This window comes from Hyla sarda, chromosome 8, assembly GCF_029499605.1.
Source record: "Hyla sarda isolate aHylSar1 chromosome 8, aHylSar1.hap1, whole genome shotgun sequence".
NCBI lineage: Eukaryota > Metazoa > Chordata > Amphibia > Anura > Hylidae > Hyla > Hyla sarda.
In genome coordinates, this window is record NC_079196.1 from 115,624,440 (window position 1) to 115,649,328 (window position 24,889).

The 24,889-nt window shown below is 43.4% G+C and overlaps 15 pseudogenes; all 15 read left to right on the forward strand.

The window, feature by feature from the left end:
• Positions 1-121: 121 nt before the first annotated feature.
• On the forward strand, positions 122-385 carry LOC130286788 (U2 spliceosomal RNA; annotated as a pseudogene).
• Positions 386-1,851: 1,466 nt separating this feature from the next.
• Positions 1,852-2,115, forward strand: LOC130286789 (U2 spliceosomal RNA; annotated as a pseudogene).
• A 1,470-nt stretch (positions 2,116-3,585) lies between these two features.
• Positions 3,586-3,849, forward strand: LOC130286790 (U2 spliceosomal RNA; annotated as a pseudogene).
• Positions 3,850-5,330: 1,481 nt separating this feature from the next.
• LOC130288051 (U2 spliceosomal RNA) lies at positions 5,331-5,595 on the forward strand (annotated as a pseudogene).
• Positions 5,596-7,055: 1,460 nt separating this feature from the next.
• Positions 7,056-7,320, forward strand: LOC130288052 (U2 spliceosomal RNA; annotated as a pseudogene).
• A 1,478-nt stretch (positions 7,321-8,798) lies between these two features.
• LOC130288053 (U2 spliceosomal RNA) lies at positions 8,799-9,063 on the forward strand (annotated as a pseudogene).
• A 1,474-nt stretch (positions 9,064-10,537) lies between these two features.
• LOC130289414 (U2 spliceosomal RNA) lies at positions 10,538-10,801 on the forward strand (annotated as a pseudogene).
• Positions 10,802-12,277: 1,476 nt separating this feature from the next.
• LOC130286791 (U2 spliceosomal RNA) lies at positions 12,278-12,541 on the forward strand (annotated as a pseudogene).
• Positions 12,542-14,008: 1,467 nt separating this feature from the next.
• Positions 14,009-14,272, forward strand: LOC130286792 (U2 spliceosomal RNA; annotated as a pseudogene).
• A 1,458-nt stretch (positions 14,273-15,730) lies between these two features.
• LOC130286793 (U2 spliceosomal RNA) lies at positions 15,731-15,994 on the forward strand (annotated as a pseudogene).
• Positions 15,995-17,458: 1,464 nt separating this feature from the next.
• On the forward strand, positions 17,459-17,722 carry LOC130286794 (U2 spliceosomal RNA; annotated as a pseudogene).
• Positions 17,723-19,198: 1,476 nt separating this feature from the next.
• LOC130288519 (U2 spliceosomal RNA) lies at positions 19,199-19,462 on the forward strand (annotated as a pseudogene).
• A 1,477-nt stretch (positions 19,463-20,939) lies between these two features.
• On the forward strand, positions 20,940-21,203 carry LOC130286796 (U2 spliceosomal RNA; annotated as a pseudogene).
• Positions 21,204-22,673: 1,470 nt separating this feature from the next.
• On the forward strand, positions 22,674-22,937 carry LOC130287648 (U2 spliceosomal RNA; annotated as a pseudogene).
• A 1,474-nt stretch (positions 22,938-24,411) lies between these two features.
• LOC130288181 (U2 spliceosomal RNA) lies at positions 24,412-24,676 on the forward strand (annotated as a pseudogene).
• Positions 24,677-24,889: the final 213 nt, after the last annotated feature.

Here is a 24,889-nt window from a genome sequence, read left to right on the forward strand (position 1 = left end):
TGACTGCCACCCACCCAGAAAGTGTATGGGAGGCTGGTTGGCTGCCAGCCTTCCTTCCATTCCTATGAGTAATGTGAGTGCTCATGAAGGGGACATGGTTGGGTCCACCCCTTTCCCGGTTATCCCCTCTAGGCCTTTTGGCTTAGATCAAGTGTAAAAAAAGAAAGGATCTTGCGACAGATCGCATCCTGAGGCACGTTTTTTTTTGTGTGAATACTTGCACTTGGGTGACTTGTGAGCACATACTGATACATACGTTCCCTATCTGGGGACCATAAATTAAATGGATTTTTGAGAAAGGGAGCTGATTTGGAAGCTTGCTTCTGTCGCCCTATGCATTGACCCGATGTGGCAGTATCTTCGGGTAGTGAACAGTGCACCACCCCATTCCAGTGTTAAACAAGAAAGATTCTCATTTAATCCTCCGTGGGTGAGAATTTGAGTTTGAGAATTGGAGACCAAAATGATGAGTTGCACTGACTGGTTTATGAACGTCTATTCATTTAGCGTTTTAATGACCATGTTTGCACACTGATTGGTGTAAAAAAATAAAATAAAACTAAATAATAATAATCTAGCACACCTGTGCAGGTTTGACATGACATGACAGGTAGCTGTCTTGTGGGTGGTGCTGAATCCTGTTAAATGACATGAGGGTCTCATGCCTATACACAAGGGTGTGTCATTGCTGTTGCTTGACCATGCATTGGTTTCTGTGGTCAGTGAATGATAAAAACAAAATTTACCATCCATTGATGGATGGGAAATCCGCCATGAGGCATTTGTTTTTAGAAACTGCTGCTCACAACCAATGTTGCAATGGAGTGTCTCCATCTGCTGGTGGTATTGGAAAGGCATTAGTGCTATGACAGGGTCTGAAGAAGAAGAAGAAGAAGAAGAAGACGGAAAAAAATATATATAAAAAGAAAAAGAGAGAGAGAGAGAGAGACTGACTTAGTGAGTGAGTGAGTGAGAGAGTGAGAGTGAGTGAGAGTGAATGAGTGAGTGAGTGATTGAGTGAGTGAGTGAGTGAGAACAAATGAGTTAAAGCAAGTGAGTGAGAGAGATCGAATGAATGAAAGTCTGAATGACAGAAAGAAAAAAGGATGAAGAAAGAAGCATGAAGAAAAAAAAATGTATATGGAGTTGCTGACATGAGTGCAATCTACAAAGCCGTTGAGGCTGATCCTCATGGGAGGATTATTGCACCAGGACCCTTAGCTCTTTTAAAATGCCATTCAATGCCACGGGCTAGATGTAAACTGCAGATGACCATGTTGTGGTAGTTACCATGGATACCCAAGTGATGTGTGAGCTAACACATAGGCCCAACAGATTCCAAGAAGGCCAGAATCACCAGCGGCACCACCATCGATTGTCAGGTCACCCGGATTCAGCAAATACCAGAGTCCAAAATGATGCAAGTTTATACTGTTAATTTTCAGTTTATCGTTACAGTTGGTGTTATTCCATGTCGGAAGGGACGCAGCTACAGCCAGTGGGGTAACTAGAGACAGGCAGGCAGCTATGTGCAACAAAGGTAGGCGTGTTGTTTTCATATGCAGATCTGAAATATTGTCTTATATGCAAGAGGAGGAGTGATGGGGGTTCAGGCAAAAGCCAGGCTATGGATTGCATTGCTAAATGCTCCATCAGAGTGCAATGGTCGCCTGTCCTTTTTTTAAGTGATGATGTGGGTTTAGCCTGTGCTGTATGTATGTATGGGTGGCTGACTGCCACCCACCCAGAAAGTGTATGGGAGGCTGGTTGGCTGCCAGCCTTCCTTCCATTCCTATGAGTAATGTGAGTGCTCATGAAGGGGACATGGTTGGGTCCACCCCTTTCCCGGTTATCCCCTCTAGGCCTTTTGGCTTAGATCAAGTGTAAAAAAAGAAAGGATCTTGCGACAGATCGCATCCTGAGGCACGTTTTTTTTTGTGTGAATACTTGCACTTGGGTGACTTGTGAGCACATACTGATACATACGTTCCCTATCTGGGGACCATAAATTAAATGGATTTTTGAGAAAGGGAGCTGATTTGGAAGCTTGCTTCTGTCGCCCTATGCATTGACCCGATGTGGCAGTATCTTCGGGTAGTGAACAGTGCACCACCCCATTCCAGTGTTAAACAAGAAAGATTCTCATTTAATCCTCCGTGGGTGAGAATTTGAGTTTGAGAATTGGAGACCAAAATGATGAGTTGCACTGACTGGTTTATGAACGTCTATTCATTTAGCGTTTTAATGACCATGTTTGCACACTGATTGGTGTAAAAAAATAAAATAAAACTAAATAATAATAATCTAGCACACCTGTGCAGGTTTGACATGACATGACAGGTAGCTGTCTTGTGGGTGGTGCTGAATCCTGTTAAATGACATGAGGGTCTCATGCCTATACACAAGGGTGTGTCATTGCTGTTGCTTGACCATGCATTGGTTTCTGTGGTCAGTGAATGATAAAAACAAAATTTACCATCCATTGATGGATGGGAAATCCGCCATGAGGCATTTGTTTTTAGAAACTGCTGCTCACAACCAATGTTGCAATGGAGTGTCTCCATCTGCTGGTGGTATTGGAAAGGCATTAGTGCTATGACAGGGTCTGAAGAAGAAGAAGAAGAAGAAGAAGACGGAAAAAAATATATATAAAAAGAAAAAGAGAGAGAGAGAGAGAGACTGACTTAGTGAGCGAGTGAGTGAGAGAGTGAGAGTGAGTGAGAGTGAATGAGTGAGTGAGTGATTGAGTGAGTGAGTGAGTGAGTGAGAACAAATGAGTTAAAGCAAGTGAGTGAGAGAGATCGAATGAATGAAAGTCTGAATGACAGAAAGAAAAAAGGATGAAGAAAGAAGCATGAAGAAAAAAAAATGTATATGGAGTTGCTGACATGAGTGCAATCTACAAAGCCGTTGAGGCTGATCCTCATGGGAGGATTATTGCACCAGGACCCTTAGCACTTTTAAAATGCCATTCAATGCCACGGGCTAGATGTAAACTGCAGATGACCATGTTGTGGTAGTTACCATGGATACCCAAGTGATGTGTGAGCTAACACATAGGCCCAACAGATTCCAAGAAGGCCAGAATCACCAGCGGCACCACCATCGATTGTCAGGTCACCCGGATTCAGCAAATACCAGAGTCCAAAATGATGCAGGTTTATACTGTTAATTTTCAGTTTATCGTTACAGTTGGTGTTATTCCATGTCGGAAGGGACGCAGCTACAGCCAGTGGGGTAACTAGAGACAGGCAGGCAGCTATGTGCAACAAAGGTAGGTGTGTTGTTTTCATATGCAGATCTGAAATATTGTCTTATATGCAAGAGGAGGAGTGATGGGGGTTCAGGCAAAAGCCAGGCTATGGATTGCATTGCTAAATGCTCCATCAGAGTGCAATGGTCGCCTGTCCTTTTTTTAAGTGATGATGTGGGTTTAGCCTGTGCTGTATGTATGTATGGGTGGCTGACTGCCACCCACCCAGAAAGTGTATGGGAGGCTGGTTGGCTGCCAGCCTTCCTTCCATTCCTATGAGTAATGTGAGTGCTCATGAAGGGGACATGGTTGGGTCCACCCCTTTCCCGGTTATCCCCTCTAGGCCTTTTGGCTTAGATCAAGTGTAAAAAAAGAAAGGATCTTGCGACAGATCGCATCCTGAGGCACGTTTTTTTTTGTGTGAATACTTGCACTTGGGTGACTTGTGAGCACATACTGATACATACGTTCCCTATCTGGGGACCATAAATTAAATGGATTTTTGAGAAAGGGAGCTGATTTGGAAGCTTGCTTCTGTCGCCCTATGCATTGACCCGATGTGGCAGTATCTTCGGGTAGTGAACAGTGCACCACCCCATTCCAGTGTTAAACAAGAAAGATTCTCATTTAATCCTCCGTGGGTGAGAATTTGAGTTTGAGAATTGGAGACCAAAATGATGAGTTGCACTGACTGGTTTATGAACGTCTATTCATTTAGCGTTTTAATGACCATGTTTGCACACTGATTGGTGTAAAAAAATAAAATAAAACTAAATAATAATAATCTAGCACACCTGTGCAGGTTTGAAATGACATGACAGGTAGCTGTCTTGTGGGTGGTGCTGAATCCTGTTAAATGACATGAGGGTCTCATGCCTATACACAAGGGTGTGTCATTGCTGTTGCTTGACCATGCATTGGTTTCTGTGGTCAGTGAATGATAAAAACAAAATTTACCATCCATTGATGGATGGGAAATCCGCCATGAGGCATTTGTTTTTAGAAACTGCTGCTCACAACCAATGTTGCAATGGAGTGTCTCCATCTGCTGGTGGTATTGGAAAGGCATTAGTGCTATGACAGGGTCTGAAGAAGAAGAAGAAGAAGAAGAAGAAGAAGAAGAAGAAGACGGAAAAAAATATATATAAAAAGAAAAAGAGAGAGAGAGAGAGAGACTGACTTAGTGAGCGAGTGAGTGAGAGAGTGAGAGTGAGTGAGAGTGAATGAGTGAGTGAGTGATTGAGTGAGTGAGTGAGTGAGAACAAATGAGTTAAAGCAAGTGAGTGAGAGAGATCGAATGAATGAAAGTCTGAATGACAGAAAGAAAAAAGGATGAAGAAAGAAGCATGAAGAAAAAAAAATGTATATGGAGTTGCTGACATGAGTGCAATCTACAAAGCCGTTGAGGCTGATCCTCATGGGAGGATTATTGCACCAGGACCCTTAGCACTTTTAAAATGCCATTCAATGCCACGGGCTAGATGTAAACTGCAGATGACCATGTTGTGGTAGTTACCATGGATACCCAAGTGATGTGTGAGCTAACACATAGGCCCAACAGATTCCAAGAAGGCCAGAATCACCAGCGGCACCACCATCGATTGTCAGGTCACCCGGATTCAGCAAATACCAGAGTCCAAAATGATGCAGGTTTATACTGTTAATTTTCAGTTTATCGTTACAGTTGGTGTTATTCCATGTCGGAAGGGACGCAGCTACAGCCAGTGGGGTAACTAGAGACAGGCAGGCAGCTATGTGCAACAAAGGTAGGCGTGTTGTTTTCATATGCAGATCTGAAATATTGTCTTATATGCAAGAGGAGGAGTGATGGGGGTTCAGGCAAAAGCCAGGCTATGGATTGCATTGCTAAATGCTCCATCAGAGTGCAATGGTCGCCTGTCCTTTTTTTAAGTGATGATGTGGGTTTAGCCTGTGCTGTATGTATGTATGGGTGGCTGACTGCCACCCACCCAGAAAGTGTATGGGAGGCTGGTTGGCTGCCAGCCTTCCTTCCATTCCTATGAGTAATGTGAGTGCTCATGAAGGGGACATGGTTGGGTCCACCCCTTTCCCGGTTATCCCCTCTAGGCCTTTTGGCTTAGATCAAGTGTAAAAAAAGAAAGGATCTTGCGACAGATCGCATCCTGAGGCACGTTTTTTTTTTGTGTGAATACTTGCACTTGGGTGACTTGTGAGCACATACTGATACATACGTTCCCTATCTGGGGACCATAAATTAAATGGATTTTTGAGAAAGGGAGCTGATTTGGAAGCTTGCTTCTGTCGCCCTATGCATTGACCCGATGTGGCAGTATCTTCGGGTAGTGAACAGTGCACCACCCCATTCCAGTGTTAAACAAGAAAGATTCTCATTTAATCCTCCGTGGGTGAGAATTTGAGTTTGAGAATTGGAGACCAAAATGATGAGTTGCACTGACTGGTTTATGAACGTCTATTCATTTAGCGTTTTAATGACCATGTTTGCACACTGATTGGTGTAAAAAAATAAAATAAAACTAAATAATAATAATCTAGCACACCTGTGCAGGTTTGACATGACATGACAGGTAGCTGTCTTGTGGGTGGTGCTGAATCCTGTTAAATGACATGAGGGTCTCATGCCTATACACAAGGGTGTGTCATTGCTGTTGCTTGACCATGCATTGGTTTCTGTGGTCAGTGAATGATAAAAACAAAATTTACCATCCATTGATGGATGGGAAATCCGCCATGAGGCATTTGTTTTTAGAAACTGCTGCTCACAACCAATGTTGCAATGGAGTGTCTCCATCTGCTGGTGGTATTGGAAAGGCATTAGTGCTATGACAGGGTCTGAAGAAGAAGAAGAAGAAGACGGAAAAAAATATATATAAAAAGAAAAAGAGAGAGAGAGAGAGAGACTGACTTAGTGAGCGAGTGAGTGAGAGAGTGAGAGTGAGTGAGAGTGAATGAGTGAGTGAGTGATTGAGTGAGTGAGTGAGTGAGAACAAATGAGTTAAAGCAAGTGAGTGAGAGAGATCGAATGAATGAAAGTCTGAATGACAGAAAGAAAAAAGGATGAAGAAAGAAGCATGAAGAAAAAAAAATGTATATGGAGTTGCTGACATGAGTGCAATCTACAAAGCCGTTGAGGCTGATCCTCATGGGAGGATTATTGCACCAGGACCCTTAGCACTTTTAAAATGCCATTCAATGCCACGGGCTAGATGTAAACTGCAGATGACCATGTTGTGGTAGTTACCATGGATACCCAAGTGATGTGTGAGCTAACACATAGGCCCAACAGATTCCAAGAAGGCCAGAATCACCAGCGGCACCACCATCGATTGTCAGGTCACCCGGATTCAGCAAATACCAGAGTCCAAAATGATGCAGGTTTATACTGTTAATTTTCAGTTTATCGTTACAGTTGGTGTTATTCCATGTCGGAAGGGACGCAGCTACAGCCAGTGGGGTAACTAGAGACAGGCAGGCAGCTATGTGCAACAAAGGTAGGCGTGTTGTTTTCATATGCAGATCTGAAATATTGTCTTATATGCAAGAGGAGGAGTGATGGGGGTTCAGGCAAAAGCCAGGCTATGGATTGCATTGCTAAATGCTCCATCAGAGTGCAATGGTCGCCTGTCCTTTTTTTAAGTGATGATGTGGGTTTAGCCTGTGCTGTATGTATGTATGGGTGGCTGACTGCCACCCACCCAGAAAGTGTATGGGAGGCTGGTTGGCTGCCAGCCTTCCTTCCATTCCTATGAGTAATGTGAGTGCTCATGAAGGGGACATGGTTGGGTCCACCCCTTTCCCGGTTATCCCCTCTAGGCCTTTTGGCTTAGATCAAGTGTAAAAAAAGAAAGGATCTTGCGACAGATCGCATCCTGAGGCACGTTTTTTTTTTGTGTGAATACTTGCACTTGGGTGACTTGTGAGCACATACTGATACATACGTTCCCTATCTGGGGACCATAAATTAAATGGATTTTTGAGAAAGGGAGCTGATTTGGAAGCTTGCTTCTGTCGCCCTATGCATTGACCCGATGTGGCAGTATCTTCGGGTAGTGAACAGTGCACCACCCCATTCCAGTGTTAAACAAGAAAGATTCTCATTTAATCCTCCGTGGGTGAGAATTTGAGTTTGAGAATTGGAGACCAAAATGATGAGTTGCACTGACTGGTTTATGAACGTCTATTCATTTAGCGTTTTAATGACCATGTTTGCACACTGATTGGTGTAAAAAAATAAAATAAAACTAAATAATAATAATCTAGCACACCTGTGCAGGTTTGACATGACATGACAGGTAGCTGTCTTGTGGGTGGTGCTGAATCCTGTTAAATGACATGAGGGTCTCATGCCTATACACAAGGGTGTGTCATTGCTGTTGCTTGACCATGCATTGCTTTCTGTGGTCAGTGAATGATAAAAACAAAATTTACCATCCATTGATGGATGGGAAATCCGCCATGAGGCATTTGTTTTTAGAAACTGCTGCTCACAACCAATGTTGCGATGGAGTGTCTCCATCTGCTGGTGGTATTGGAAAGGCATTAGTGCTATGACAGGGTCTGAAGAAGAAGAAGAAGAAGAAGAAGAAGAAGACGGAAAAAAATATATATAAAAAGAAAAAGAGAGAGAGAGAGAGACTGACTTAGTGAGCGAGTGAGTGAGAGAGTGAGAGTGAGTGAGAGTGAATGAGTGAGTGAGTGATTGAGTGAGTGAGTGAGTGAGTGAGTGAGAACAAATGAGTTAAAGCAAGTGAGTGAGAGAGATCGAATGAATGAAAGTCTGAATGACAGAAAGAAAAAAGGATGAAGAAAGAAGCATGAAGAAAAAAAAATGTATATGGAGTTGCTGACATGAGTGCAATCTACAAAGCCGTTGAGGCTGATCCTCATGGGAGGATTATTGCACCAGGACCCTTAGCACTTTTAAAATGCCATTCAATGCCACGGGCTAGATGTAAACTGCAGATGACCATGTTGTGGTAGTTACCATGGATACCCAAGTGATGTGTGAGCTAACACATAGGCCCAACAGATTCCAAGAAGGCCAGAATCACCAGCGGCACCACCATCGATTGTCAGGTCACCCGGATTCAGCAAATACCAGAGTCCAAAATGATGCAGGTTTATACTGTTAATTTTCAGTTTATCGTTACAGTTGGTGTTATTCCATGTCGGAAGGGACGCAGCTACAGCCAGTGGGGTAACTAGAGACAGGCAGGCAGCTATGTGCAACAAAGGTAGGCGTGTTGTTTTCATATGCAGATCTGAAATATTGTCTTATATGCAAGAGGAGGAGTGATGGGGGTTCAGGCAAAAGCCAGGCTATGGATTGCATTGCTAAATGCTCCATCAGAGTGCAATGGTCGCCTGTCCTTTTTTTAAGTGATGATGTGGGTTTAGCCTGTGCTGTATGTATGTATGGGTGGCTGACTGCCACCCACCCAGAAAGTGTATGGGAGGCTGGTTGGCTGCCAGCCTTCCTTCCATTCCTATGAGTAATGTGAGTGCTCATGAAGGGGACATGGTTGGGTCCACCCCTTTCCCGGTTATCCCCTCTAGGCCTTTTGGCTTAGATCAAGTGTAAAAAAAGAAAGGATCTTGCGACAGATCGCATCCTGAGGCACGTTTTTTTTTTGTGTGAATACTTGCACTTGGGTGACTTGTGAGCACATACTGATACATACGTTCCCTATCTGGGGACCATAAATTAAATGGATTTTTGAGAAAGGGAGCTGATTTGGAAGCTTGCTTCTGTCGCCCTATGCATTGACCCGATGTGGCAGTATCTTCGGGTAGTGAACAGTGCACCACCCCATTCCAGTGTTAAACAAGAAAGATTCTCATTTAATCCTCCGTGGGTGAGAATTTGAGTTTGAGAATTGGAGACCAAAATGATGAGTTGCACTGACTGGTTTATGAACGTCTATTCATTTAGCGTTTTAATGACCATGTTTGCACACTGATTGGTGTAAAAAAATAAAATAAAACTAAATAATAATAATCTAGCACACCTGTGCAGGTTTGACATGACATGACAGGTAGCTGTCTTGTGGGTGGTGCTGAATCCTGTTAAATGACATGAGGGTCTCATGCCTATACACAAGGGTGTGTCATTGCTGTTGCTTGACCATGCATTGGTTTCTGTGGTCAGTGAATGATAAAAACAAAATTTACCATCCATTGATGGATGGGAAATCCGCCATGAGGCATTTGTTTTTAGAAACTGCTGCTCACAACCAATGTTGCAATGGAGTGTCTCCATCTGCTGGTGGTATTGGAAAGGCATTAGTGCTATGACAGGGTCTGAAGAAGAAGAAGAAGAAGAAGAAGACGGAAAAAAATATATATAAAAAGAAAAAGAGAGAGAGAGAGAGAGACTGACTTAGTGAGCGAGTGAGTGAGAGAGTGAGAGTGAGTGAGAGTGAATGAGTGAGTGAGTGATTGAGTGAGTGAGTGAGTGAGTGAGTGAGAACAAATGAGTTAAAGCAAGTGAGTGAGAGAGATCGAATGAATGAAAGTCTGAATGACAGAAAGAAAAAAGGATGAAGAAAGAAGCATGAAGAAAAAAAAATGTATATGGAGTTGCTGACATGAGTGCAATCTACAAAGCCGTTGAGGCTGATCCTCATGGGAGGATTATTGCACCAGGACCCTTAGCACTTTTAAAATGCCATTCAATGCCACGGGCTAGATGTAAACTGCAGATGACCATGTTGTGGTAGTTACCATGGATACCCAAGTGATGTGTGAGCTAACACATAGGCCCAACAGATTCCAAGAAGGCCAGAATCACCAGCGGCACCACCATCGATTGTCAGGTCACCCGGATTCAGCAAATACCAGAGTCCAAAATGATGCAGGTTTATACTGTTAATTTTCAGTTTATCGTTACAGTTGGTGTTATTCCATGTCGGAAGGGACGCAGCTACAGCCAGTGGGGTAACTAGAGACAGGCAGGCAGCTATGTGCAACAAAGGTAGGCGTGTTGTTTTCATATGCAGATCTGAAATATTGTCTTATATGCAAGAGGAGGAGTGATGGGGGTTCAGGCAAAAGCCAGGCTATGGATTGCATTGCTAAATGCTCCATCAGAGTGCAATGGTCGCCTGTCCTTTTTTTAAGTGATGATGTGGGTTTAGCCTGTGCTGTATGTATGTATGGGTGGCTGACTGCCACCCACCCAGAAAGTGTATGGGAGGCTGGTTGGCTGCCAGCCTTCCTTCCATTCCTATGAGTAATGTAAGTGCTCATGAAGGGGACATGGTTGGGTCCACCCCTTTCCCGGTTATCCCCTCTAGGCCTTTTGGCTTAGATCAAGTGTAAAAAAAGAAAGGATCTTGCGACAGATCGCATCCTGAGGCACGTTTTTTTTTGTGTGAATACTTGCACTTGGGTGACTTGTGAGCACATACTGATACATACGTTCCCTATCTGGGGACCATAAATTAAATGGATTTTTGAGAAAGGGAGCTGATTTGGAAGCTTGCTTCTGTTGCCCTATGCATTGACCCGATGTGGCAGTATCTTCGGGTAGTGAACAGTGCACCACCCCATTCCAGTGTTAAACAAGAAAGATTCTCATTTAATCCTCCGTGGGTGAGAATTTGAGTTTGAGAATTGGAGACCAAAATGATGAGTTGCACTGACTGGTTTATGAACGTCTATTCATTTAGCGTTTTAATGACCATGTTTGCACACTGATTGGTGTAAAAAAATAAAATAAAACTAAATAATAATAATCTAGCACACCTGTGCAGGTTTGACATGACATGACAGGTAGCTGTCTTGTGGGTGGTGCTGAATCCTGTTAAATGACATGAGGGTCTCATGCCTATACACAAGGGTGTGTCATTGCTGTTGCTTGACCATGAATTGGTTTCTGTGGTCAGTGAATGATAAAAACAAAATTTACCATCCATTGATGGATGGGAAATCCGCCATGAGGCATTTGTTTTTAGAAACTGCTGCTCACAACCAATGTTGCAATGGAGTGTCTCCATCTGCTGGTGGTATTGGAAAGGCATTAGTGCTATGACAGGGTCTGAAGAAGAAGAAGAAGAAGAAGAAGAAGAAGACGGAAAAAAATATATATAAAAAGAAAAAGAGAGAGAGAGAGAGAGACTGACTTAGTGAGCGAGTGAGTGAGAGAGTGAGAGTGAGTGAGAGTGAATGAGTGAGTGAGTGATTGAGTGAGTGAGTGAGTGAGTGAGAACAAATGAGTTAAAGCAAGTGAGTGAGAGAGATCGAATGAATGAAAGTCTGAATGACAGAAAGAAAAAAGGATGAAGAAAGAAGCATGAAGAAAAAAAAATGTATATGGAGTTGCTGACATGAGTGCAATCTACAAAGCCGTTGAGGCTGATCCTCATGGGAGGATTATTGCACCAGGACCCTTAGCACTTTTAAAATGCCATTCAATGCCACGGGCTAGATGTAAACTGCAGATGACCATGTTGTGGTAGTTACCATGGATACCCAAGTGATGTGTGAGCTAACACATAGGCCCAACAGATTCCAAGAAGGCCAGAATCACCAGCGGCACCACCATCGATTGTCAGGTCACCCGGATTCAGCAAATACCAGAGTCCAAAATGATGCAGGTTTATACTGTTAATTTTCAGTTTATCGTTACAGTTGGTGTTATTCCATGTCGGAAGGGACGCAGCTACAGCCAGTGGGGTAACTAGAGACAGGCAGGCAGCTATGTGCAACAAAGGTAGGCGTGTTGTTTTCATATGCAGATCTGAAATATTGTCTTATATGCAAGAGGAGGAGTGATGGGGGTTCAGGCAAAAGCCAGGCTATGGATTGCATTGCTAAATGCTCCATCAGAGTGCAATGGTCGCCTGTCCTTTTTTTAAGTGATGATGTGGGTTTAGCCTGTGCTGTATGTATGTATGGGTGGCTGACTGCCACCCACCCAGAAAGTGTATGGGAGGCTGGTTGGCTGCCAGCCTTCCTTCCATTCCTATGAGTAATGTGAGTGCTCATGAAGGGGACATGGTTGGGTCCACCCCTTTCCCGGTTATCCCCTCTAGGCCTTTTGGCTTAGATCAAGTGTAAAAAAAGAAAGGATCTTGCGACAGATCGCATCCTGAGGCACGTTTTTTTTTGTGTGAATACTTGCACTTGGGTGACTTGTGAGCACATACTGATACATACGTTCCCTATCTGGGGACCATAAATTAAATGGATTTTTGAGAAAGGGAGCTGATTTGGAAGCTTGCTTCTGTCGCCCTATGCATTGACCCGATGTGGCAGTATCTTCGGGTAGTGAACAGTGCACCACCCCATTCCAGTGTTAAACAAGAAAGATTCTCATTTAATCCTCCGTGGGTGAGAATTTGAGTTTGAGAATTGGAGACCAAAATGATGAGTTGCACTGACTGGTTTATGAACGTCTATTCATTTAGCGTTTTAATGACCATGTTTGCACACTGATTGGTGTAAAAAAATAAAATAAAACTAAATAATAATAATCTAGCACACCTGTGCAGGTTTGACATGACATGACAGGTAGCTGTCTTGTGGGTGGTGCTGAATCCTGTTAAATGACATGAGGGTCTCATGCCTATACACAAGGGTGTGTCATTGCTGTTGCTTGACCATGCATTGGTTTCTGTGGTCAGTGAATGATAAAAACAAAATTTACCATCCATTGATGGATGGGAAATCCGCCATGAGGCATTTGTTTTTAGAAACTGCTGCTCACAACCAATGTTGCAATGGAGTGTCTCCATCTGCTGGTGGTATTGGAAAGGCATTAGTGCTATGACAGGGTCTGAAGAAGAAGAAGAAGAAGAAGACGGAAAAAAATATATATAAAAAGAAAAAGAGAGAGAGAGAGAGAGACTGACTTAGTGAGCGAGTGAGTGAGAGAGTGAGAGTGAGTGAGAGTGAATGAGTGAGTGAGTGATTGAGTGAGTGAGTGAGTGAGTGAGAACAAATGAGTTAAAGCAAGTGAGTGAGAGAGATCGAATGAATGAAAGTCTGAATGACAGAAAGAAAAAAGGATGAAGAAAGAAGCATGAAGAAAAAAAAATGTATATGGAGTTGCTGACATGAGTGCAATCTACAAAGCCGTTGAGGCTGATCCTCATGGGAGGATTATTGCACCAGGACCCTTAGCACTTTTAAAATGCCATTCAATGCCACGGGCTAGATGTAAACTGCAGATGACCATGTTGTGGTAGTTACCATGGATACCCAAGTGATGTGTGAGCTAACACATAGGCCCAACAGATTCCAAGAAGGCCAGAATCACCAGCGGCACCACCATCGATTGTCAGGTCACCCGGATTCAGCAAATACCAGAGTCCAAAATGATGCAGGTTTATACTGTTAATTTTCAGTTTATCGTTACAGTTGGTGTTATTCCATGTCGGAAGGGACGCAGCTACAGCCAGTGGGGTAACTAGAGACAGGCAGGCAGCTATGTGCAACAAAGGTAGGCGTGTTGTTTTCATATGCAGATCTGAAATATTGTCTTATATGCAAGAGGAGGAGTGATGGGGGTTCAGGCAAAAGCCAGGCTATGGATTGCATTGCTAAATGCTCCATCAGAGTGCAATGGTCGCCTGTCCTTTTTTTAAGTGATGATGTGGGTTTAGCCTGTGCTGTATGTATGTATGGGTGGCTGACTGCCACCCACCCAGAAAGTGTATGGGAGGCTGGTTGGCTGCCAGCCTTCCTTCCATTCCTATGAGTAATGTGAGTGCTCATGAAGGGGACATGGTTGGGTCCACCCCTTTCCCGGTTATCCCCTCTAGGCCTTTTGGCTTAGATCAAGTGTAAAAAAAGAAAGGATCTTGCGACAGATCGCATCCTGAGGCACGTTTTTTTTTGTGTGAATACTTGCACTTGGGTGACTTGTGAGCACATACTGATACATACGTTCCCTATCTGGGGACCATAAATTAAATGGATTTTTGAGAAAGGGAGCTGATTTGGAAGCTTGCTTCTGTCGCCCTATGCATTGACCCGATGTGGCAGTATCTTCGGGTAGTGAACAGTGCACCACCCCATTCCAGTGTTAAACAAGAAAGATTCTCATTTAATCCTCCGTGGGTGAGAATTTGAGTTTGAGAATTGGAGACCAAAATGATGAGTTGCACTGACTGGTTTATGAACGTCTATTCATTTAGCGTTTTAATGACCATGTTTGCACACTGATTGGTGTAAAAAAATAAAATTAAACTAAATAATAATAATCTAGCACACCTGTGCAGGTTTGACATGACATGACAGGTAGCTGTCTTGTGGGTGGTGCTGAATCCTGTTAAATGACATGAGGGTCTCATGCCTATACACAAGGGTGTGTCATTGCTGTTGCTTGACCATGCATTGGTTTCTGTGGTCAGTGAATGATAAAAACAAAATTTACCATCCATTGATGGATGGGAAATCCGCCATGAGGCATTTGTTTTTAGAAACTGCTGCTCACAACCAATGTTGCAATGGAGTGTCTCCATCTGCTGGTGGTATTGGAAAGGCATTAGTGCTATGACAGGGTCTGAAGAAGAAGAAGAAGAAGACGGAAAAAAATATATATAAAAAGAAAAAGAGAGAGAGAGAGAGACTGACTTAGTGAGCGAGTGAGTGAGAGAGTGAGAGTGAGTGAGAGTGAATGAGTGAGTGAGTGATTGAGTGAGTGAGTGAGTGAGAACAAATGAGTTAAAGCAAGTGAGTGAGAGAGATCGAATGAATGAAAGTCTGAATGACAGAAAGAAAAAAGGATGAAGAAAGAAGCATGAAGAAAAAAAAATGTATATGGAGTTGCTGACATGAGTGCAATCTACAAAGCCGTTGAGGCTGATCCTCATGGGAGGATTATTGCACCAGGACCCTTAGCACTTTTAAAATGCCATTCAATGCCACGGGCTAGATGTAAACTGCAGATGACCATGTTGTGGTAGTTACCATGGATACCCAAGTGATGTGTGAGCTAACACATAGGCCCAACAGATTCCAAGAAGGCCAGAATCACCAGCGGCACCACCATCGATTGTCAGGTCACCCGGATTCAGCAAATACCAGAGTCCAAAATGATGCAGGTTTATACTGTTAATTTTCAGTTTATCGTTACAGTTGGTGTTATTCCATGTCGGAAGGGACGCAGCTACAGCCAGTGGGGTAACTAGAGACAGGCAGGCAGCTATGTGCAACAAAGGTAGGCGTGTTGTTTTCATATGCAGATCTGAAATATTGTCTTATATGCAAGAGGAGGAGTGATGGGGGTTCAGGCAAAAGCCAGGCTATGGATTGCATTGCTAAATGCTCCATCAGAGTGCAATGGTCGCCTGTCCTTTTTTTAAGTGATGATGTGGGTTTAGCCTGTGCTGTATGTATGTATGGGTGGCTGACTGCCACCCACCCAGAAAGTGTATGGGAGGCTGGTTGGCTGCCAGCCTTCCTTCCATTCCTATGAGTAATGTGAGTGCTCATGAAGGGGACATGGTTGGGTCCACCCCTTTCCCGGTTATCCCCTCTAGGCCTTTTGGCTTAGATCAAGTGTAAAAAAAGAAAGGATCTTGCGACAGATCGCATCCTGAGGCACGTTTTTTTTTGTGTGAATACTTGCACTTGGGTGACTTGTGAGCACATACTGATACATACGTTCCCTATCTGGGGACCATAAATTAAATGGATTTTTGAGAAAGGGAGCTGATTTGGAAGCTTGCTTCTGTCGCCCTATGCATTGACCCGATGTGGCAGTATCTTCGGGTAGTGAACAGTGCACCACCCCATTCCAGTGTTAAACAAGAAAGATTCTCATTTAATCCTCCGTGGGTGAGAATTTGAGTTTGAGAATTGGAGACCAAAATGATGAGTTGCACTGACTGGTTTATGAACGTCTATTCATTTAGCGTTTTAATGACCATGTTTGCACACTGATTGGTGTAAAAAAATAAAATTAAACTAAATAATAATAATCTAGCACACCTGTGCAGGTTTGACATGACATGACAGGTAGCTGTCTTGTGGGTGGTGCTGAATCCTGTTAAATGACATGAGGGTCTCATGCCTATACACAAGGGTGTGTCATTGCTGTTGCTTGACCATGCATTGGTTTCTGTGGTCAGTGAATGATAAAAACAAAATTTACCATCCATTGATGGATGGGAAATCCGCCATGAGGCATTTGTTTTTAGAAACTGCTGCTCACAACCAATGTTGCAATGGAGTGTCTCCATCTGCTGGTGGTATTGGAAAGGCATTAGTGCTATGACAGGGTCTGAAGAAGAAGAAGAAGAAGACGGAAAAAAATATATATAAAAAGAAAAAGAGAGAGAGAGAGAGAGACTGACTTAGTGAGCGAGTGAGTGAGAGAGTGAGAGTGAGTGAGAGTGAATGAGTGAGTGAGTGATTGAGTGAGTGAGTGAGTGAGTGAGAACAAATGAGTTAAAGCAAGTGAGTGAGAGAGATCGAATGAATGAAAGTCTGAATGACAGAAAGAAAAAAGGATGAAGAAAGAAGCATGAAGAAAAAAAAATGTATATGGAGTTGCTGACATGAGTGCAATCTACAAAGCCGTTGAGGCTGATCCTCATGGGAGGATTATTGCACCAGGACCCTTAGCACTTTTAAAATGCCATTCAATGCCACGGGCTAGATGTAAACTGCAGATGACCATGTTGTGGTAGTTACCATGGATACCCAAGTGATGTGTGAGCTAACACATAGGCCCAACAGATTCCAAGAAGGCCAGAATCACCAGCGGCACCACCATCGATTGTCAGGTCACCCGGATTCAGCAAATACCAGAGTCCAAAATGATGCAGGTTTATACTGTTAATTTTCAGTTTATCGTTACAGTTGGTGTTATTCCATGTCGGAAGGGACGCAGCTACAGCCAGTGGGGTAACTAGAGACAGGCAGGCAGCTATGTGCAACAAAGGTAGGCGTGTTGTTTTCATATGCAGATCTGAAATATTGTCTTATATGCAAGAGGAGGAGTGATGGGGGTTCAGGCAAAAGCCAGGCTATGGATTGCATTGCTAAATGCTCCATCAGAGTGCAATGGTCGCCTGTCCTTTTTTTAAGTGATGATGTGGGTTTAGCCTGTGCTGTATGTATGTATGGGTGGCTGACTGCCACCCACCCAGAAAGTGTATGGGAGGCTGGTTGGCTGCCAGCCTTCCTTCCATTCCTATGAGTAATGTGAGTGCTCATGAAGGGGACATGGTTGGGTCCACCCCTTTCCCGGTTATCCCCTCTAGGCCTTTTGGCTTAGATCAAGTGTAAAAAAAGAAAGGATCTTGCGACAGATCGCATCCTGAGGCACGTTTTTTTTTGTGTGAATACTTGCACTTGGGTGACTTGTGAGCACATACTGATACATACGTTCCCTATCTGGGGACCATAAATTAAATGGATTTTTGAGAAAGGGAGCTGATTTGGAAGCTTGCTTCTGTCGCCCTATGCATTGACCCGATGTGGCAGTATCTTCGGGTAGTGAACAGTGCACCACCCCATTCCAGTGTTAAACAAGAAAGATTCTCATTTAATCCTCCGTGGGTGAGAATTTGAGTTTGAGAATTGGAGACCAAAATGATGAGTTGCACTGACTGGTTTATGAACGTCTATTCATTTAGCGTTTTAATGACCATGTTTGCACACTGATTGGTGTAAAAAAATAAAATAAAACTAAATAATAATAATCTAGCACACCTGTGCAGGTTTGACATGACATGACAGGTAGCTGTCTTGTGGGTGGTGCTGAATCCTGTTAAATGACATGAGGGTCTCATGCCTATACACAAGGGTGTGTCATTGCTGTTGCTTGACCATGCATTGGTTTCTGTGGTCAGTGAATGATAAAAACAAAATTTACCATCCATTGATGGATGGGAAATCCGCCATGAGGCATTTGTTTTTAGAAACTGCTGCTCACAACCAATGTTGCAATGGAGTGTCTCCATCTGCTGGTGGTATTGGAAAGGCATTAGTGCTATGACAGGGTCTGAAGAAGAAGAAGAAGAAGAAGAAGAAGAAGACGGAAAAAAATATATATAAAAAGAAAAAGAGAGAGAGAGAGAGAGACTGACTTAGTGAGCGAGTGAGTGAGAGAGTGAGAGTGAGTGAGAGTGAATGAGTGAGTGAGTGATTGAGTGAGTGAGTGAGTGAGTGAGAACAAATGAGTTAAAGCAAGTGAGTGAGAGAGATCGAATGAATGAAAGTCTGAATGACAGAAAGAAAAAAGGATGAAGAAAGAAGCATGAAGAAAAAAAAATGTATATGGAGTTGCTGACATGAGTGCAATCTACAAAGCCGTTGAGGCTGATCCTCATGGGAGGATTATTGCACCAGGACCCTTAGCACTTTTAAAATGCCATTCAATGCCACGGGCTAGATGTAAACTGCAGATGACCATGTTGTGGTAGTTACCATGGATACCCAAGTGATGTGTGAGCTAACACATAGGCCCAACAGATTCCAAGAAGGCCAGAATCACCAGCGGCACCACCATCGATTGTCAGGTCACCCGGATTCAGCAAATACCAGAGTCCAAAATGATGCAGGTTTATACTGTTAATTTTCAGTTTATCGTTACAGTTGGTGTTATTCCATGTCGGAAGGGACGCAGCTACAGCCAGTGGGGTAACTAGAGACAGGCAGGCAGCTATGTGCAACAAAGGTAGGCGTGTTGTTTTCATATGCAGATCTGAAATATTGTCTTATATGCAAGAGGAGGAGTGATGGGGGTTCAGGCAAAAGCCAGGCTATGGATTGCATTGCTAAATGCTCCATCAGAGTGCAATGGTCGCCTGTCCTTTTTTTAAGTGATGATGTGGGTTTAGCCTGTGCTGTATGTATGTATGGGTGGCTGACTGCCACCCACCCAGAAAGTGTATGGGAGGCTGGTTGGCTGCCAGCCTTCCTTCCATTCCTATGAGTAATGTGAGTGCTCATGAAGGGGACATGGTTGGGTCCACCCCTTTCCCGGTTATCTCCTCTAGGCCTTTTGGCTTAGATCAAGTGTAAAAAAAGAAAGGATCTTGCGACAGATCGCATCCTGAGGCATGTTTTTTTTTGTGTGAATACTTGCACTTGGGTGACTTGTGAGCACATACTGATACATACGTTCCCTATCTGGGGACCATAAATTAAATGGATTTTTGAGAAAGGGAGCTGATTTGGAAGCTTGCTTCTGTCGCCCTATGCATTGACCCGATGTGGCAGTATCTTCGGGTAGTGAACAGTGCACCACCCCATTCCAGTGTTAAACAAGAAAGATTCTCATTTAATCCTCCGTGGGTGAGAATTTGAGTTTGAGAATTGGAGACCAAAATGATGAGTTGCACTGACTGGTTTATGAACGTCTATTCATTTAGCGTTTTAATGACCATGTTTGCACACTGATTGGTGTAAAAAAATAAAATAAAACTAAATAATAATAATCTAGCACACCTGTGCAGGTTTGACATGACATGACAGGTAGCTGTCTTGTGGGTGGTGCTGAATCCTGTTAAATGACATGAGGGTCTCATGCCTATACACAAGGGTGTGTCATTGCTGTTGCTTGACCATGCATTGGTTTCTGTGGTCAGTGAATGATAAAAACAAAATTTACCATCCATTGATGGATGGGAAATCCGCCATGAGGCATTTGTTTTTAGAAACTGCTGCTCACAACCAATGTTGCAATGGAGTGTCTCCATCTGCTGGTGGTATTGGAAAGGCATTAGTGCTATGACAGGGTCTGAAGAAGAAGAAGAAGAAGAAGAAGAAGACGGAAAAAAATATATATAAAAAGAAAAAGAGAGAGAGAGAGAGAGACTGACTTAGTGAGCGAGTGAGTGAGAGAGTGAGAGTGAGTGAGAGTGAATGAGTGAGTGAGTGATTGAGTGAGTGAGTGAGTGAGTGAGTGAGAACAAATGAGTTAAAGCAAGTGAGTGAGAGAGATCGAATGAATGAAAGTCTGAATGACAGAAAGAAAAAAGGATGAAGAAAGAAGCATGAAGAAAAAAAAATGTATATGGAGTTGCTGACATGAGTGCAATCTACAAAGCCGTTGAGGCTGATCCTCATGGGAGGATTATTGCACCAGGACCCTTAGCACTTTTAAAATGCCATTCAATGCCACGGGCTAGATGTAAACTGCAGATGACCATGTTGTGGTAGTTACCATGGATACCCAAGTGATGTGTGAGCTAACACATAGGCCCAACAGATTCCAAGAAGGCCAGAATCACCAGCGGCACCACCATCGATTGTCAGGTCACCCGGATTCAGCAAATACCAGAGTCCAAAATGATGCAGGTTTATACTGTTAATTTTCAGTTTATCGTTACAGTTGGTGTTATTCCATGTCGGAAGGGACGCAGCTACAGCCAGTGGGGTAACTAGAGACAGGCAGGCAGCTATGTGCAACAAAGGTAGGCGTGTTGTTTTCATATGCAGATCTGAAATATTGTCTTATATGCAAGAGGAGGAGTGATGGGGGTTCAGGCAAAAGCCAGGCTATGGATTGCATTGCTAAATGCTCCATCAGAGTGCAATGGTCGCCTGTCCTTTTTTTAAGTGATGATGTGGGTTTAGCCTGTGCTGTATGTATGTATGGGTGGCTGACTGCCACCCACCCAGAAAGTGTATGGGAGGCTGGTTGGCTGCCAGCCTTCCTTCCATTCCTATGAGTAATGTGAGTGCTCATGAAGGGGACATGGTTGGGTCCACCCCTTTCCCGGTTATCCCCTCTAGGCCTTTTGGCTTAGATCAAGTGTAAAAAAAGAAAGGATCTTGCGACAGATCGCATCCTGAGGCACGTTTTTTTTTGTGTGAATACTTGCACTTGGGTGACTTGTGAGCACATACTGATACATACGTTCCCTATCTGGGGACCATAAATTAAATGGATTTTTGAGAAAGGGAGCTGATTTGGAAGCTTGCTTCTGTCGCCCTATGCATTGACCCGATGTGGCAGTATCTTCGGGTAGTGAACAGTGCACCACCCCATTCCAGTGTTAAACAAGAAAGATTCTCATTTAATCCTCCGTGGGTGAGAATTTGAGTTTGAGAATTGGAGACCAAAATGATGAGTTGCACTGACTGGTTTATGAACGTCTATTCATTTAGCGTTTTAATGACCATGTTTGCACACTGATTGGTGTAAAAAAATAAAATAAAACTAAATAATAATAATCTAGCACACCTGTGCAGGTTTGACATGACATGACAGGTAGCTGTCTTGTGGGTGGTGCTGAATCCTGTTAAATGACATGAGGGTCTCATGCCTATACACAAGGGTGTGTCATTGCTGTTGCTTGACCATGCATTGGTTTCTGTGGTCAGTGAATGATAAAAACAAAATTTACCATCCATTGATGGATGGGAAATCCGCCATGAGGCATTTGTTTTTAGAAACTGCTGCTCACAACCAATGTTGCAATGGAGTGTCTCCATCTGCTGGTGGTATTGGAAAGGCATTAGTGCTATGACAGGGTCTGAAGAAGAAGAAGAAGAAGAAGAAGACGGAAAAAAATATATATAAAAAGAAAAAGAGAGAGAGAGAGAGAGACTGACTTAGTGAGCGAGTGAGTGAGAGAGTGAGAGTGAGTGAGAGTGAATGAGTGAGTGAGTGATTGAGTGAGTGAGTGAGTGAGTGAGAACAAATGAGTTAAAGCAAGTGAGTGAGAGAGATCGAATGAATGAAAGTCTGAATGACAGAAAGAAAAAAGGATGAAGAAAGAAGCATGAAGAAAAAAAAATGTATATGGAGTTGCTGACATGAGTGCAATCTACAAAGCCGTTGAGGCTGATCCTCATGGGAGGATTATTGCACCAGGACCCTTAGCACTTTTAAAATGCCATTCAATGCCACGGGCTAGATGTAAACTGCAGATGACCATGTTGTGGTAGTTACCATGGATACCCAAGTGATGTGTGAGCTAACACATAGGCCCAACAGATTCCAAGAAGGCCAGAATCACCAGCGGCACCACCATCGATTGTCAGGTCACCCGGATTCAGCAAATACCAGAGTCCAAAATGATGCAGGTTTATACTGTTAATTTTCAGTTTATCGTTACAGTTGGTGTTATTCCATGTCGGAAGGGACGCAGCTACAGCCAGTGGGGTAACTAGAGACAGGCAGGCAGCTATGTGCAACAAAGGTAGGCGTGTTGTTTTCATATGCAGATCTGAAATATTGTCTTATATGCAAGAGGAGGAGTGATGGGGGTTCAGGCAAAAGCCAGGCTATGGATTGCATTGCTAAATGCTCCATCAGAGTGCAATGGTCGCCTGTCCTTTTTTTAAGTGATGATGTGGGTTTAGCCTGTGCTGTATGTATGTATGGGTGGCTGACTGCCACCCACCCAGAAAGTGTATGGGAGGCTGGTTGGCTGCCAGCCTTCCTTCCATTCCTATGAGTAATGTGAGTGCTCATGAAGGGGACATGGTTGGGTCCACCCCTTTCCCGGTTATCCCCTCTAGGCCTTTTGGCTTAGATCAAGTGTAAAAAAAGAAAGGATCTTGCGACAGATCGCATCCTGAGGCATGTTTTTTTTTGTGTGAATACTTGCACTTGGGTGACTTGTGAGCACATACTGATACATACGTTCCCTATCTGGGGACCATAAATTAAATGGATTTTTGAGAAAGGGAGCTGATTTGGAAGCTTGCTTCTGTCGCCCTATGCATTGACCCGATGTGGCAGTATCTTCGGGTAGTGAACAGTGCACCACCCCATTCCAGTGTTAAACAAGAAAGATTCTCATTTAATCCTCCGTGGGTGAGAATTTGAGTTTGAGAATTGGAGACCAAAATGATGAGTTGCACTGACTGGTTTATGAACGTCTATTCATTTAGCGTTTTAATGACCATGTTTGCACACTGATTGGTGTAAAAAAATAAAATAAAACTAAATAATAATAATCTAGCACACCTGTGCAGGTTTGACATGACATGACAGGTAGCTGTCTTGTGGGTGGTGCTGAATCCTGTTAAATGACATGAGGGTCTCATGCCTATACACAAGGGTGTGTCATTGCTGTTGCTTGACCATGCATTGGTTTCTGTGGTCAGTGAATGATAAAAACAAAATTTACCATCCATTGATGGATGGGAAATCCGCCATGAGGCATTTGTTTTTAGAAACTGCTGCTCACAACCAATGTTGCAATGGAGTGTCTCCATCTGCTGGTGGTATTGGAAAGGCATTAGTGCTATGACAGGGTCTGAAGAAGAAGAAGAAGAAGAAGAAGACGGAAAAAAATATATATAAAAAGAAAAAGAGAGAGAGAGAGAGAGACTGACTTAGTGAGCGAGTGAGTGAGAGAGTGAGAGTGAGTGAGAGTGAATGAGTGAGTGAGTGATTGAGTGAGTGAGTGAGTGAGTGAGTGAGAACAAATGAGTTAAAGCAAGTGAGTGAGAGAGATCGAATGAATGAAAGTCTGAATGACAGAAAGAAAAAAGGATGAAGAAAGAAGCATGAAGAAAAAAAAATGTATATGGAGTTGCTGACATGAGTGCAATCTACAAAGCCGTTGAGGCTGATCCTCATGGGAGGATTATTGCACCAGGACCCTTAGCACTTTTAAAATGCCATTCAATGCCACGGGCTAGATGTAAACTGCAGATGACCATGTTGTGGTAGTTACCATGGATACCCAAGTGATGTGTGAGCTAACACATAGGCCCAACAGATTCCAAGAAGGCCAGAATCACCAGCGGCACCACCATCGATTGTCAGGTCACCCGGATTCAGCAAATACCAGAGTCCAAAATGATGCAGGTTTATACTGTTAATTTTCAGTTTATCGTTACAGTTGGTGTTATTCCATGTCGGAAGGGACGCAGCTACAGCCAGTGGGGTAACTAGAGACAGGCAGGCAGCTATGTGCAACAAAGGTAGGCGTGTTGTTTTCATATGCAGATCTGAAATATTGTCTTATATGCAAGAGGAGGAGTGATGGGGGTTCAGGCAAAAGCCAGGCTATGGATTGCATTGCTAAATGCTCCATCAGAGTGCAATGGTCGCCTGTCCTTTTTTTAAGTGATGATGTGGGTTTAGCCTGTGCTGTATGTATGTATGGGTGGCTGACTGCCACCCACCCAGAAAGTGTATGGGAGGCTGGTTGGCTGCCAGCCTTCCTTCCATTCCTATGAGTAATGTGAGTGCTCATGAAGGGGACATGGTTGGGTCCACCCCTTTCCCGGTTATCCCCTCTAGGCCTTTTGGCTTAGATCAAGTGTAAAAAAAGAAAGGATCTTGCGACAGATCGCATCCTGAGGCATGTTTTTTTTTTGTGTGAATACTTGCACTTGGGTGACTTGTGAGCACATACTGATACATACGTTCCCTATCTGGGGACCATAAATTAAATGGATTTTTGAGAAAGGGAGCTGATTTGGAAGCTTGCTTCTGTCGCCCTATGCATTGACCCGATGTGGCAGTATCTTCGGGTAGTGAACAGTGCACCACCCCATTCCAGTGTTAAACAAGAAAGATTCTCATTTAATCCTCCGTGGGTGAGAATTTGAGTTTGAGAATTGGAGACCAAAATGATGAGTTGCACTGACTGGTTTATGAGCATCTATTCATTTAGCGTTTTAATGACCATGTTTGCACACTGATTGGTGTAAAAAAATAAAATAAAACTAAATAATAATAATCTAGCACACCTGTGCAGGTTTGAC